The sequence below is a fragment of the Solanum tuberosum genome, unplaced genomic scaffold, assembly GCF_000226075.1.
Source record: "Solanum tuberosum cultivar DM 1-3 516 R44 unplaced genomic scaffold, SolTub_3.0 scf00088, whole genome shotgun sequence".
In the NCBI taxonomy this organism is placed as follows: Eukaryota; Viridiplantae; Streptophyta; class Magnoliopsida; order Solanales; family Solanaceae; genus Solanum; species Solanum tuberosum.
In genome coordinates, this window is record NW_006239011.1 from 1,705,559 (window position 1) to 1,720,232 (window position 14,674).

Genomic DNA, 14,674 nt, shown 5'->3' on the forward strand with positions numbered 1-14,674 from the left:
CGCAAATAGTATAAGATGACATCCACATGCTGCACAGATGCATCAACAAGTGTATTTATATATCAATTATTTGTATGTATGAGTATGTCTTAAACAAAACGTAAGTGGATATGGATTTAACTCATCGGTCCAACATCTATTAGGTTGAGACATTACGTAGAATCAATCTTTCTTCTTCGAAAATGCAACTACAAAATCAAGTTGTTTGAATCTAGATTCGAGCAATTGACTAAGTATGATCATCCTTGTCTCTTCTATAATTGTGTAAACATTAAAAATAATTATTTAGTGGACATCAAAAAATACTAATAATAGTTGAATGCCTTTACTTTTTTGCATGATGCTTGTAAAGACCCTTGTTTATCCATTGCGAGAAGGATGACATTAGTTCAGTTGGACCCTCATCGGCAATGTTAAAACCTTCAAATGGATATTGTTACTTCACATCACAACTGACGACTTTCTTCTCTTTCTCTTTCTCGTTCTCCTTGCCTTTTGCGGTTGAGAAAGATACTGGAGCAGTAGTCATTGATTTTTTTTTCTTTTACTAATTATAGATAGTGATCGGAAAATTATTATTTTCAACCTCCTACACTTCAAAGGCTGTGAAATCTTCTTGGATATATGGACATCAATATTATATGTCATTTCCTTAAAAATATTAGTGAGTTCTTTAATATGACTAATAAAATAATCATGTTGCTGCTCACATCCCTCGCATCGACAAGAAGAACATTTGATGTTAGAAGAGGAAGCAACACCAGCAAAAGATTGAGCTCTTGCCACACATGAAGCTTCTTGTGACATTTTATCTACAAGGTAAATAAAAAAGGTCGAGAGTTTACAACTGATTATAAAATGATAAGGGGTAGCTATTTATACTTATGTTGACACAGATGGACATTTTGTTGCCACATATGTACCTTTTGTTGACACAAATGAATCTTTTGTTTCAATATATGGGTAACCTGTTACTACAGATGATCATTCTGTTACTTTAACACATAGGTCACATGTTCCAACATATGACAACTATGTTGAAATATGTATCAACATATCACTTATATGTTGCATCATACGAATGAAATATATGTTGGACAACTGAACATATTTCTACAATTATATGAACAAAATGGTAAAAAAAAGAAAGAACAAAAACAACAAAAATGACTTTTTACTGAATAACAACAATGCATATTCATTTCCTCAAAATTAGATTTTTCTTGGATTTGTCGATTTTCTTTCCAAAACAATAAATAATAAGTACCATTACACCATTATTCAATTTTTACATCTATAGAATGATTTCTTGTTCATTAACCCAAGAAAAGAACTTAGTATCAAGAGTGTGTTGTTCATTAACCCTCACGGTCCGTGGGTGGTGCCCGTCGCTGGCACCTGCAACTTCTGAAATCTGCATTCTGGTCTGTCTAGGATACGGGGTGTTACATGGAATATGGGGCACTATTGTGATGAAGTAAATCGTTCTATCCTAAGAGGGTATATTCCATATTAAAAATCCTATTTATTTATGTATGTATAAAATTTATTAGAATTTCAGCTATTGCATAATAATTCTTCAGCTATAACATTATAAATTCTCTTAGTTATTACTAATTAAAGCAAACGTTATTCACACTCTTTTACACTCTTAGGTACAATATTATGAATTCCATAGATATTACATTAATTATATTTCTATCTTTCATCTTTCCTTATATTTACTTTTGACTAATAATTTTTCGTATTATTACACCGCCCCTATATATGTGATAACATGGTATTGTTATTTCTCCTTTGACGAAACATACTTGGTTGAATAAATTGAAATAATTTACAAGTATATGAATTATATCTTTGTTGGGTGTAAGATGAACAAATGATTATATATAGGATTTCACACATGGAATATATTCTTTAATTTTAGTTTTTCCGATAAAAAAAAACCTTTCTTAGTTAAGTATGGTCGATAATCGATATTGATGGTTTTAATTGTAAGTTCCTAAACCAAAAGGCTCATTAGTGACCGCTGAGCTGTCTCTATATCGCCAAAGCTTCCCTTTTGGAATTCAAATTGTAATATATCGGCAAGAAAGAAGAAAGATTGTCATCGTCGAATTAATTGTGTGAGTTTTCTATCTGTATTGATATTGATGTTCTTTCTGGTTTTAATTGTAAGATTCCTTGATGGTTGAAAATGGGGTTTCCCATTTCAACCTTGCTTCACTGTGATTTCTGGTTTTGCTTGTAAGATTTCTGGATGGAAAATGGGACGGGTGGGGGTTGGGGGTTTCTGATTTCAACAATTTAAGATGTTTCCATCTGATTTCTGGTTTTACATGTAAGATTTCTTGATGGAAAATGGGAGGGGTGGAGGTGGGGGTTTCCCATTTCAAGCTTGCTTCACTGAGATTTCTGGATTTACTATGAACCTTTGGTTTTAATTGTATGTTTTCTTGATCGTTGGAAATGGGAGGGATGGGGGTTTCCTATTTCAAGAATTTACGAATAAACTTTTGAACAAGACTGAAAATCTTAGTTGGTCGAATCAACTTTGTGAGTTTTCTATCTTTATTGATCTTTACTTCCTGCTTCATTTCTGTTCTGGGTATTATTTTGGAGATTTTTGGTTTTAACGGTAATATTTCTTGATGGTTGAAAATGGAAGGGGTGGGGGTGGGGAATTACAGAAATGTTTTTGGAATAACAGATTTCTGGGTTTACTATGAACCTTTGGTTTTAATTGTAAGATTTCTTGATCGTTGAAAATGGGAGGGGTGGAAGATGGGGGTTTCCGATTTCAAGAATTTAGGATGAAAATCTCAATTTTTTTGTTGTTGTCATAATCTGTGTTTGTCGTTTCTTGTTACTCTACTTCTATTCTGGTTTTCATAACATCGCCTTTAAATTTAATGTTTGAACACAACTTTGATTTGTTTAGAGGAATGGCTACAACATCAGCTTACCTGATTCAAGATCAGAATATTAGCCTACACTATAATGATACAAATTTCATCTAACAACTGGAATATACATTGGTGTGATATACTATTTCTTAGCAGGGGGCTTTTCTGGTGGGAAAGAATGGTATCTCAAAGAAAAGAGGAGGGGGGATTGGTGGAAGAAAAGCACTTAATGATATCTCAAAGCCATCTGCTCTACAAGCATCAAAGAAATATAATTCCACAAATGTGAGGGGAAGATCTTGATTTTCCTCTAGAAACAAATTTAGTGCAGGAAGAAAAGATAATTATTCTAAAGTTTTGGAGAAAAAGGGTGGCAGGAAAGCACTAGCTGATCTTGCAAACTCAACCAAGTCATCATCTGTTGCAGAATCAGAATTGCGTCAAAGCACAGAGAAAGGCCATGGACATGAGTTGTTTTCTCAAGGAAGTTGGATTAGATCATGGTACGACCAACACCGATATTTGATTGAACCGTGTATTAAAAATATTTTGCTGATCCAGTTCTCCTTTGGCAGATGATGTCCCTGTGCATCTAGGAGCATCTACACATGCCCTTGAACTATCAATGAAGTCGAAGGTATTTGCATTCCTAGCACCCTTTCCTCATGTACATATTCAATGTTTTTGTATTGAATTTCTGATTTTGTTAAATTAAATGTAGTCATTGACATATCAGCCAGAAAGCCCAACGAAGCATTATGTCCAAGTAGAAGAGCTGCCAGAACTGATCTTTTATGATCAGGTCCGTTGTATATCTTTTTCCCCTTGTGCTGCATCTCCTAAATCAGTAAGGCCACGATATATCAGATGGCTGGATGACAGTGTTCTAGATTTTGCATTGATTTGGAACACCTATCCATTCAAAGAATTGATGGACACTACTTTCAACTCAAGGATCACTCGCAGCCCTTTGAAATATATCCGTTGTAGTCATTGGTCAGTCATCTATCCTAAATGAGCTAATGTTTCTCTTTTTCTAAATTTTTTGTTTCAGATTAGTTTGGATGAATTGGATGAACTCAAGTTAGGATTACTGCATCTTTTGTCTTTCTTTTATTTTGAAACAGTAACATGATTGAAGGGTGATCTCTAATCCTTTTGTCATTTATTGATGGGTATGGAAATATAGCTGGGGTAAGAGATGAAAAAAATACGACTACGGTGGATCGAACCTTGCATCTATAGTATGTTAACTATACCAAGAGTGTGTGTAGACCTTACCCCCAACTTGTGCAAGGTAGAAAGACTGGTTCCAATAGGCCTCAAAAATAAGTTTGAAGAAAATACAAGAGTAAAGAAACAATGATGATAAGGAAAGTATCTAAACCAAATATAGAAGGATAAGCAAATATAATCTAGAAGATATTTGTAGTACTGATAAGGAGAAGAGGGAGCAGAAAAGGTGCTTCAACTAGAACCATGCTCTGCCACAAAAAAGAGAGAAATTGATCAGTTACCGACAGGATGGACTGCATATGGCGGATTTTATCCTTTAGTTCAACTGCAAGGGATAGTACTTAATCTTCAGTATAACCCAGACCAACAGAAATAGAATCAAGTCACTCTTTAGCACCTTGTTGAATTCTGAAAATCTTAGTTGGTCGAATCAATTCTGTGATTTTTCTATCTTTATTGATGTTTCCTTCTAGCTTCATTTCTGTTCTGTGTATTATTTTGCACTTTTACTATGAACCTTTGCCTTTAATTTTTAGATTTCTTGATGGTTGAAAATGGGAGGGGTTTCTGATTTCAAGAATTTAGGATGAAAATCTCAACTAAAGATGAATATACCCCTCTTCACCATTTTGCTCTGTTTGATGATTCGAACCCTACAAATTTAGAGTTGGAGAGGTGGAGGGTGTTAACCACCCCAGCATGTGCATCTGATGGGGGTAGTCTGGTGTTTCATCTATTTCTTTTTTGAAATGCAATTACCAGATTGATTGAACATTGATAATGCACCAAATGTTCCTGCTTATCATCGGCAGGTGATGTTCAATTTTCTCTCCTTGCTGCTGTTGCGGGTTTCAATCTAATCATCTTAACACAAAATATGCCTTAGGTTTGTCATAGTCCGTGTTTGTTGTTTCTTGTTACACTGCTTCTATTTTGGTATTGACAGATCACCTTTAAATTTAATGTTTAAACCACAACCATGGTTTGTTGAGAGGAACGGCTACATCATCAGCTTACCTGATTCAAGTTCTGGATATAAGCAAATTTCTAACAACTGGAAAATACATTGCTGTGATCTTGTATACTATTTACATTCCTAGGACCCTTTCCTGATGTACACATTCACTGTTTTTGTATTGAATTTCTGATTTTGTTAATAGCAGTGTTGGTGGAGAAGACATAAAATTTAGCGTAATGGTCAGCCTTTTCCAATGGATACAGAAGAGAAGAAGCGGTCCAAGATCCGGAATGTGATACCTTCTGCAGGAAGCCTCAAGACAATTTTGCTTCCATGCGACTCACTTTTATGGCCTTAAGGAGCACGTGCTAGCCACTTGCCTCATTGACGCACTTTCCATGTCCGGCGACTCCGATGATGCCCACCATCTCCTCAACTGGCGGAAAGGCAGCCCTAAAACTGCCTCTAATTCCGGCAACTTCTCTCTTGTTCCCACTGAGGTAAATTCTTCTTCACCATTGGAATTCTCTGACGATGTAGAAATAACACAATAGCTATTTGGGGCACTAAATTCAGATTACTGTTCTTGTCCGTTGCTTAATTGAACAAATTATTGAAAAATCCTCCAAAGCAATTGAGTGATTGAGCGAATGCGAAAGAGTTTCACCGCTTAGTTACTTAAGTTTAGCCACTTCCACAATCTTGCCCTGTCATGTTGTACTTAATAATCTCTTCCCTGCTAACATTGACTCCACATTGTCCCACCTCTGTTACGTTAGTTATCCTTTTCTTAAATTGAAAACTTTTTGGTTCTTCTTTTCTTTTGTACATTATTTCCTGTTCTTGTATGGCAGTCCTCAATTTTAATGAAGAGAAATGGAGAATGAGAATGAGATGTATTTGCTTAAATCAATTCGTCAACTACACAATCAGCCCAATCAAATTGAGATATAAAATAAAATAGGACAATTAGAGGGAATCTATGGAAACAGCTGTGTTTATTGACAATCTCCCATAGTCGAACTACACTATAAAAAGAAATAAGAATGAAAAGGTTGAAGTAAGAGAATTGGGGAGGAATAAACAATAGAGAAATCAAATGAGGAAAAAGAGAGGGGTAAATTTACCTACTGATTCTTGATGATTTTAAATGTAGGCTTGCACTAATTCTAAATTAACATATAAGAAGGCGTTGTTCTTTGAGTACTCGGGTGTGAAATGTGTTTGAAATTTGTTAAGGAGGAACATTTTCAAAAAAACAGTTAAATTATGTTGAAGACAAGTGGAGTAAATGATTCTTTTTCTTTTGGTCAACTTGCTTACATAAAATGGCTATAGACTTGTCCTACTTTGTCTAGTACACATATCTTAATTTTATTGTTTACTTTTTGCTCTTCTCTAGTTCATGGACCAAACAATACATGTATCCTTGGGCATCTCCAACCTTACACTCTATTTTACTCTTCAAATATAGAGTTCTCTATTTTTTTAGACAACCAACTCCAACCCAATTCTCTATTTTACTATCTAAACAAGGAATCTTTTTCTCTCTCCTCAATATTATATTATTATTTCTATTTCATTCTTATTTTCTTATTTTATAATATAAATCCTATATTTCTTTTTCCCAATAATTACTTTATATAGTTTTCTTGTGATATAAAAATTTTATTTTTAATTTTTTTATTTAATATAATATTTTATTCTAAATTTTTAAATAGCTTAAATTGCAAAAAAATATCATATAATATATAATTAATAGACAAATTCAAATAAAAGTGAAACACAATTACATAAATATTACTTATACACTCAATTTTCGAAATTATTACATTGCTCCAATAAATGCTCTATTAATGCATTACAGGGTTTAAAATGAGCATTTTTGTCCTTAATTTTTTTTATGTCTAGCTAAAAATTGTTCAAATCTGTTGTTGGAGTTGGAGCCTCTACAACATCTTGAATTGGTGCATTAAGATTACGTTCATCCTCAATTCTCATGTTGTGCAGTATAATACATGTAGTCATTATATCATGTAACACTTCCTTTCTCCAAAAACGTGACGGTCCTGCAATAATTGCAAAATGTGATTGCAAAACTCCGAATGCGCGTTCAACATCTTTTCGGCATGATTCTTGTTTCATCGCGAATTAATTATTATGTTATGTATTGTATTTTATCTTGTATTTAAATTATTATGTTATGTATTGTATTGTTATCTTGTATTTAAATTATCATATTACGTATTGTATTTTAAATTAAATTTTTCATCTTATCATTTTAATTTTGTGTATTTTTTATAGTGAAAATTAATAATAAAATCAAATTATATTATTGACGAAAATTAGAAAATATTAAAATACTATTAATTCGGGATGAAAGTAGTATATATTAAATAATATATTTTTTAAAATATTATATTACATTTAAAAAGAATTATGAATATTAGATATTTAATTAATGACATTATATGGAAAATAATATGTTAATTAGAAAGTCATAGAAATAATAATAAAATATTTAAAAAGTGAAATAGAGAGTGTGAATAGTACTTCTCCAAATATGATAATCTAAATATGAAGAATAGAGAGTGATATGGAGTGCCCACTCTCTATTTTACTCTCCATATATGGAGAATGGAGAGCTACTATTCACCTCTCTAAATATGAAGAATAGAGAGTGATATGGAGGTGGGTTGGAGTGCCCATTCTCTATTTTACTCTCCATATATGGAGAATGGAGAGTAAAATAGAGGTGGATTGGAGATGGTCTTAAATTAATTTCATTATACATGAATAAAGATAATTCTTGTATCACAAAAATCTAATAAGGCCTTTTCTTCTTCCAATACAAAGTTCATTCTCCAACACCTTAAACCTTGTGGTTGGAATTCACAAAACATTCTTCGACATTTCAATTTTGAAGCTCAACTTCTTTCTCCTGGAGTACCAATAACAATGTTGTCTCTTTTTCTTCTTCTTCATCACAGAAAGGTTTACCTGCTGTTCTTGTTGCTACCTTTGCTTATGGAAACAAAACTTTTCCATCCGGTGATTTTTTTTGCAATATCTACATTTCAAAGGTGGTGGGATGATGGTAACTTTCCTTTTTGGCAATGGTTGTGAGAAGGTTGAGCTACATTTTTCTTCTTGTAACTTTTACCTTTTCCACTAAAATTTTACCTTTTTTGAAGACCTTGGGTTGATCATATTATTGACTTATAAAGCTAGCTCATGAGTGATTTCATGATACCTCGTACTTCTTTGTTCTTGGGCGTCAAAGGCACTAATAATTTCTGCAAAAATCATCTTTGCAATATCCATAAAATCCTCGAGGGAAGAGATTTTCAGTGCTAAATTTTTAGGTGAACTTTGAGGACTTTTGCGACAATCCTTTCTTTCAAAAGAGCCTTATCTAATGTTTGGATTTGACTTTCATCAACTTGTTTGGGTATTACGTCTCCATCTCCTCCATTTTAAGTTTTCAAGTTGTCTCTTCAAAGTGATAATATTAATATTTCTGGTCCTATCTGACCTTTGATATTCCTTCTACCAATTTTTCCATATTTCATTAAGAGAAAAGCAAGGCATAGTCTTTATGAAAATTGCTTCTGAGATTGAAGTATATAGATGTGTTAGAGCGTTTTCTTGATGAAGTAATTAGTTCTATTGCAGGCATCAAGTAGATGCTTAATAGTTACAAAAGCAAAGTAGAAAAAGGTCAGCTCTCCTCTTACATTGTTAGTTTAGAGCCAGAGAGCTGACAAAGTTACGAAATGAATCAGGGGAATCTAGAGGGGATAAATAAACCCAACTATACAAATACATGAGGCAATTAGCTTTTCAGGATTGGTAGGTAGTTGATATTCCATCAAAGCATCTTCTATTCCTTTCATTCCAGATACTCCGAACAATGACTGCAGGCATCATCTTCCAGATTCTCTTGATGGTTCTATCAACTTCCAGCAACTTCAGCTTATCAATACATCCTTGATATTCTGAGGCATGACCCATTTGCGACCAATAAGACCTAAAAATATACTCCATAGGATCTGCTGCAAATAGGTGGTTTGTGTGTTTCTGCTTCCTTCATGCACATATAACATCTGTTAGCCATCTCAAACTTCCTTCTGGCTAGGTTTTCTTGGGTCAGGCAAGCTCCATGAAGTGCAATCCAGCTGAAGCAACTAATCTTCGGGGGCAACTTGATCTTCCATATAAGCTTCCAACGCCAGTGGCTGTAATTGCATTTTGTGTGCCTAGAAGCTTGAATGCTGCTATAACTGAGAACTTCCCATCCCCTTTTGCTACCCAATCGAGTTGGTCTAGTGTTTCACTGTTAATTGCAACATTGTGAAGTGCTGCTAGTAGGCTGACCAACTCCTCAATTTCCCAATCTCGTATGCTCGTTCTAAGGATGATGTTCCATGAATTCCCTTCTCTATATTGTTGAATAGTATAGTTTGGCTCTCTTGCTATCCGAAACGTGTTAGATCCTTAACTCTTTTCTTCTTCTTAGCTTTAGATTTGGAGATGAGAAACTATCGGATCCCTAGACAACTCAAGTGACTTCCCCTGTCTCCGTTACCTCCTATAAATTAATATAATTCATGTATCACAAAATATCTAAGAAAGCAAAAGTTTATTCACCAACAAAATGATATATGTTGCTCCTGCTATTAAATGCCCATGTAAATTGTCTTTGTTACTTTACCTCCCACATGTGCATTATTATTGAAAGACATCTCTTCGTTGGTTAAAGACATTATTATATGATATGATAATTTTCTCACGTTGCCCAACGTCTCTAAAGCTTCTCTTTGGCAACTTTAAAACACACAAAAATTTTGGAATAAATCGAAAGATTGTCATGGTCGATATTGATGGTTTTAATTGTAAGTTCCTAAACCAAAAGGCTCATTAGTGACCGTTGAGCTATGTCTCTATATCGCCAAAGCTTCCCTTTTGGAATTCGAATTGTAATACATCGCCAAGAAAGAAGAAAGATTGTCATCCTCGAATTGATTGTGTGAGTTTTCTAACTGTATTGATATTCCTTGATGGTTGAAAATGGGATTTTCCATTTCAAGATTGCTTCACTGTGATTTCTGGTTTTACTTGTAAAATGGGACGGGTGGGGGTTGGGGGTTGGGGGTTTCTGATTTCAACAATTTAAGATGTTTCCATCTGATTTCTGGTTTTACATGTAAGATTTCTTGATGGAAAATGGGAGGGGTGGAGGTGGGGGTTTGCGATTTTAAGCTTGCTTCACTGAGATTTCTGGTTTACTATGAACCTTTGGTTTTAATTGTATGGTTTCTTGATCGTTGGGGGTGGGGGTTTCCAATTTCAAGAATTTACGAATAAACTTTTGAACAAGACCGAAAATTTTAGTTGGTCGAATCAACTTTGTGAGTTTTCTATCTTTATTGATGTTTAATTCTTGCTTCATTTCTGTTCTGGGTATTATTTTGGAGATTTTTGGTTTTAACGGTAATATTTCTTGATAGTTGAAAATGGAAGGGTGGTGGTGGGGGTGGGGAATTACAGAAATGTTTTTGGAACAAGACTGAAAATCAATTCTGTAAGTTTTCTATCTATATTTCAGCTTACCTGATTCAAGATCAGAATACAAGTATACACTATAATGATACAAATTTCATCTAACAACTGGAATATACATTGGTGTGATATACTATTTCTTAGCAGGGGCTTCTCTGGTGGGAAAGAATGGTATCTCGAAGAAAAGAGGAGGAGGGATTGGTGGAAGAAAAGCACTTAATGATATCTCAAAGCCTTCTGCTCTACATCAAAGAAAACATTTTGCTGAATCCTTGAAGAGAATAACCATATCTCATTGCCAGAAATTGAAATTGGAGCAGCCAGTTGGTGAGATGAGTATGTTTCTGAAGGAATTGAGAGTGAAAGAATGTGATTGTATAGATGAGTATTTGGAGTTTCCACAACCTTACTAGGAGGTTTTTGATTCCTACTGCCACTAAAAGACTCGATATTTGGAATTGTGAGACTGCTGAAATACTTTCGGCCGCATGTGGGGGGACCCAGATGACGTCACTGATTATTGAGGACTGTTGGAAGTTGAAGTGGCTGCCAGAACGTATGCAGGAACTCCTTCCATCTCTTAATACACTGCAACTGCATAATTGTCCAGAAATAGAGTCCTTTCCTCAAGGAGGATTGCCCTTCAATTGACAAGTCCTTTGGATCATCAATTGCAAGAAATTGGGAGTTGCCTTCCTCTATTCAAATTCTTACCATAGAGAATCTGAAAACATTAAGCAGCCAACATCTCAAAAGCCTCACCTCTCTTCAGTATCTAACTACTTATTAATTACCTCAAAATCAAGTTCAGTCACTGCTGGAAGTAGGGCGTCTTCCCTCCTCTCTTTCTGAGCTACATTTATATGACCATCAGGAGCTCCATTCACTAGGTCTTTGGCACATAACTTCTCTTCTACGTCTATGCATCCAAAATTTCCCTAATCAAATTCAGTCACTGCTGGAAATCGTCATCTGTTGCAGAATCAGAATTGTGTCAAAGCACAGAGAAAGGCAATGGACATGAGTTGTTTTTTCAAGGAAGTTGGATTAGATATCATGGTACGACCAACATTTATATTTGATTGAACCGTGTATTAAAAACATTTTGCTGATCCAGTTCTCCTTTGGCAGATGATGTCCCTGTGCATCTAGGAGCATCTCCACATGCACTTGAACTTTCAATGAAGTCGAAGGTATTTGCATTCCTAGCACCCTTTCCTAATGTACATATTCAATGTTTTTGTATTGAATTTCTGATTTTGTTAAATTAAATGTAGTCATCGACATATCAGCCAGAAAGCCTAACGAAGTATTATGTCCAAGTGGAAGAGCTGCCAGAACTGATCTTTTATGATCAGGTCTGTTGTATATCTTTTTCCCCTTGTGCTGCATCTCCTAAAACAGTAAAGCCACGATATCAGCTGGCTGGATGAGAGTGTTCTAGAGTTTGCATTGATTTGGAACACCTATCCATTCAAAGAATTGATGGACACTAATTTCAACTCAAGGATCACTCGCAGCCCTTTGAAATATATCTGTTGTAGTCATTGGTCAGTCATCTATCCTAAATCAACTAATGTTTTTCTATTCTTTCCTTCTATTTTCTTTTTCTAATTTTTTTGTTTCAGATTAGAAGTGATGCAGTTGTGCCTATGATCACTGCCATTCATGTTCCTGCAACTTGCAACATGGACATTTCTCCATCTCACTCAGATGGATCATTAGTCTCCATGGATGAATCTATGTCAACTTCTGACACAGTGAGAACTCCTGAGGTCGAATACATAGATGACCATGAATTGTGGATTTGGAATCAGGGGATAAAATTGTCAACATTGATAAATTATGCGCTACAATGGGCCTGTGAGGTATAAAAATGTTTACCCTCTATTTCTTTTCAACTCTTTGAATTGGATGCTCGCTATGCAGTGGTTTTGCGATAATTTAAAAAGACTGAGCATAGTAGTCAAATAATGTTCTCAATGTCTACAGCAATAAGTATTGACCATGAAATCACTGTTTCCAGGAAGGAGAGCAAGGGCAGTTGCCTGTCTTGGTATTAAGCATGAAGGAAACCGATAAGAAAAAGAGGCCAGCTTTTGTCTTCCTGCATAGTACAAACAAATGTAAAGAGTGGTTACGGCCATTACTATAGGTGATATTCTGTTTTCTTAAAAGTACTCCCCATACTACCATCGAGCAGAAGCAATGAATGACAATTCTATGTACGATGGGCACCTCGAGCCTCCAGAGGGGTGGGGGGCTCGGAGCACGATGCCTCGAGCGTCCCGGGACCTAATGGAGTGATGGAGCGTCTTTGTTGTATTTTGAGCTTTGTTGTAGATCGATTATAAAGGATAGTAGATTGGTTGCTTGTCTAAGTTTTAAAGGACGGTAGATCGGTTACTTGTCTAAATCTTTAGGTTGAGTTGGATTAACTAGTTAGTCGAATCATCTATGTTTTAGTCAAGCCTCTTTACATCATTGTTTTGATGTTCTCTTGGGTAGAGTTGCCTAGGAGTGCCAACTTGATGTGTGGGTGTAACAGAGTTGCTGCTTGTTTATGCTCTTATCTTTGAGATCTGAGTTGGTGACTAGAGTTAGCCTTGTTGGATTCTTGAAGTCTAGATCCACTAGAGTTAGTTGGTTTAGTGGCAATAGAGTTATTGCTTAGTTTTTTTGCTTGTAGTAGAGTTGTTAAAACAAGGAGGAATGGATTAAAGTGTTTTTAATTCCTATGCTACAATCTAGAGTTTGTAATCTAAAGTTTTGCTCTGCTTTGAGTGAAATGGAGTTCGGTTGGAAATTCTTCTGTGAGTATAGGTTGTGGTTTTCTCCTCCCTTGAGCAAGAGAGTTTACATGTAAAAATATCTTGTGTCTGATTTACTTTGAACTATTTATTTTCTATACTATTATTTGTCGAGGGACCTGTCCAGTGATTACTAGTGGACACATCTATTCTATCAATTAGTATCCGAGCTTGGGCTCTCTATTTGGTTAACACCAAGAGAGAATCCCGTAGAAAAGATGGTTGCTCCACTAAACTTGGAAGAGAGTCGATTTAATGGTATGTTCTACAGTGGGCGTTGAAATAGATGAGAACATGGCCTACCTCACTCGAAGATTTCAAAAAATCATGAGAAAACATGGAGGTCACATGAAGAAAGGAAACCTTGACAAGGCTACAAACTCAAATGACTTGTGTCACAAGTTTGGTAAATCAATTCACTTCATCAGAAACTGGCACAAGGTTGAACACAAGGAATATGTCAAGTCTGGAGGAGACAATGACAAAAGAAGGGACCAGGTCGTTAACAAGTCAAGCAAAAGAGAAACGACTGATTATGTGGTGAAGAAAGCTTCCGCCATCTGGGGAAATACCTCAAGTAATTCAAATTATTCTGAATACCCTCATGGTACTTCCATGTTCGTAGTAAAAGAAGATAAATAAATATTTGATTATGTGTACGCCTTTATGGCAAAATCGGAAGAGGATGATGATAATGAAGAGGTAACCCTATCTGACTTCAAGCAAAATGTGAATATTTTTATACTAATTGATTCGATGAGTGAACTAACCACTGAGAAGAATATCTTGAACAATAGCTTAGACATCTTTTAAGATGGAAAAATTGATCTAATTACTCAAATTTATGATATTGAAAAACAAATGGTCGTTCGAAGGAAAAGATAAAAAGGGCGACGACAACAGTTTCTAAAGTAGATAGTCTAAAGGTATGAATACTTAATAAAGGAATCAAAAATTTGAAATGGTGTAAAAAGTATTTATACAAAAAATACAAGGACTAGACAACAGAAAAATAAATGGTCAAGATTTGTTTTTATTTTTTACAATTATTATAATTGATTTTTTTTTACCTCTAATTAATTAATCCTGATCCACTAAAATAATAAATATAATCCCTCCCATTGTTGTAGATAGGTTATAACAATATTTACCATTTACTTTTCAAAATATTTTGATTGTCTAATCTTTATAGATTATTATTT

The 14,674-nt window shown here is 34.8% G+C and overlaps 1 long non-coding RNA gene across 6 annotated transcripts; it reads left to right on the forward strand.

Annotated features, from left to right (window-relative positions):
- The first annotated feature begins 1,978 nt into the window (after window positions 1-1,978).
- Window positions 1,979-13,468, forward strand: LOC102593236 (uncharacterized). Of its 6 annotated transcripts, none has more exons than XR_001473400.1 (10): window positions 1,979-2,126; window positions 3,060-3,409; window positions 3,482-3,543; window positions 3,628-3,902; window positions 5,303-5,600; window positions 10,810-11,721; window positions 11,794-11,855; window positions 11,940-12,212; window positions 12,291-12,530; window positions 12,689-13,468. It is a non-coding gene; the product is annotated as an uncharacterized lncRNA (long non-coding RNA). The 6 variants fall into 6 exon arrangements; XR_001473401.1 differs by having other exon boundaries at window positions 3,063-3,409; XR_001473402.1 differs by having other exon boundaries at window positions 3,334-3,409.
- The last annotated feature ends 1,206 nt before the right edge of the window (window positions 13,469-14,674 follow it).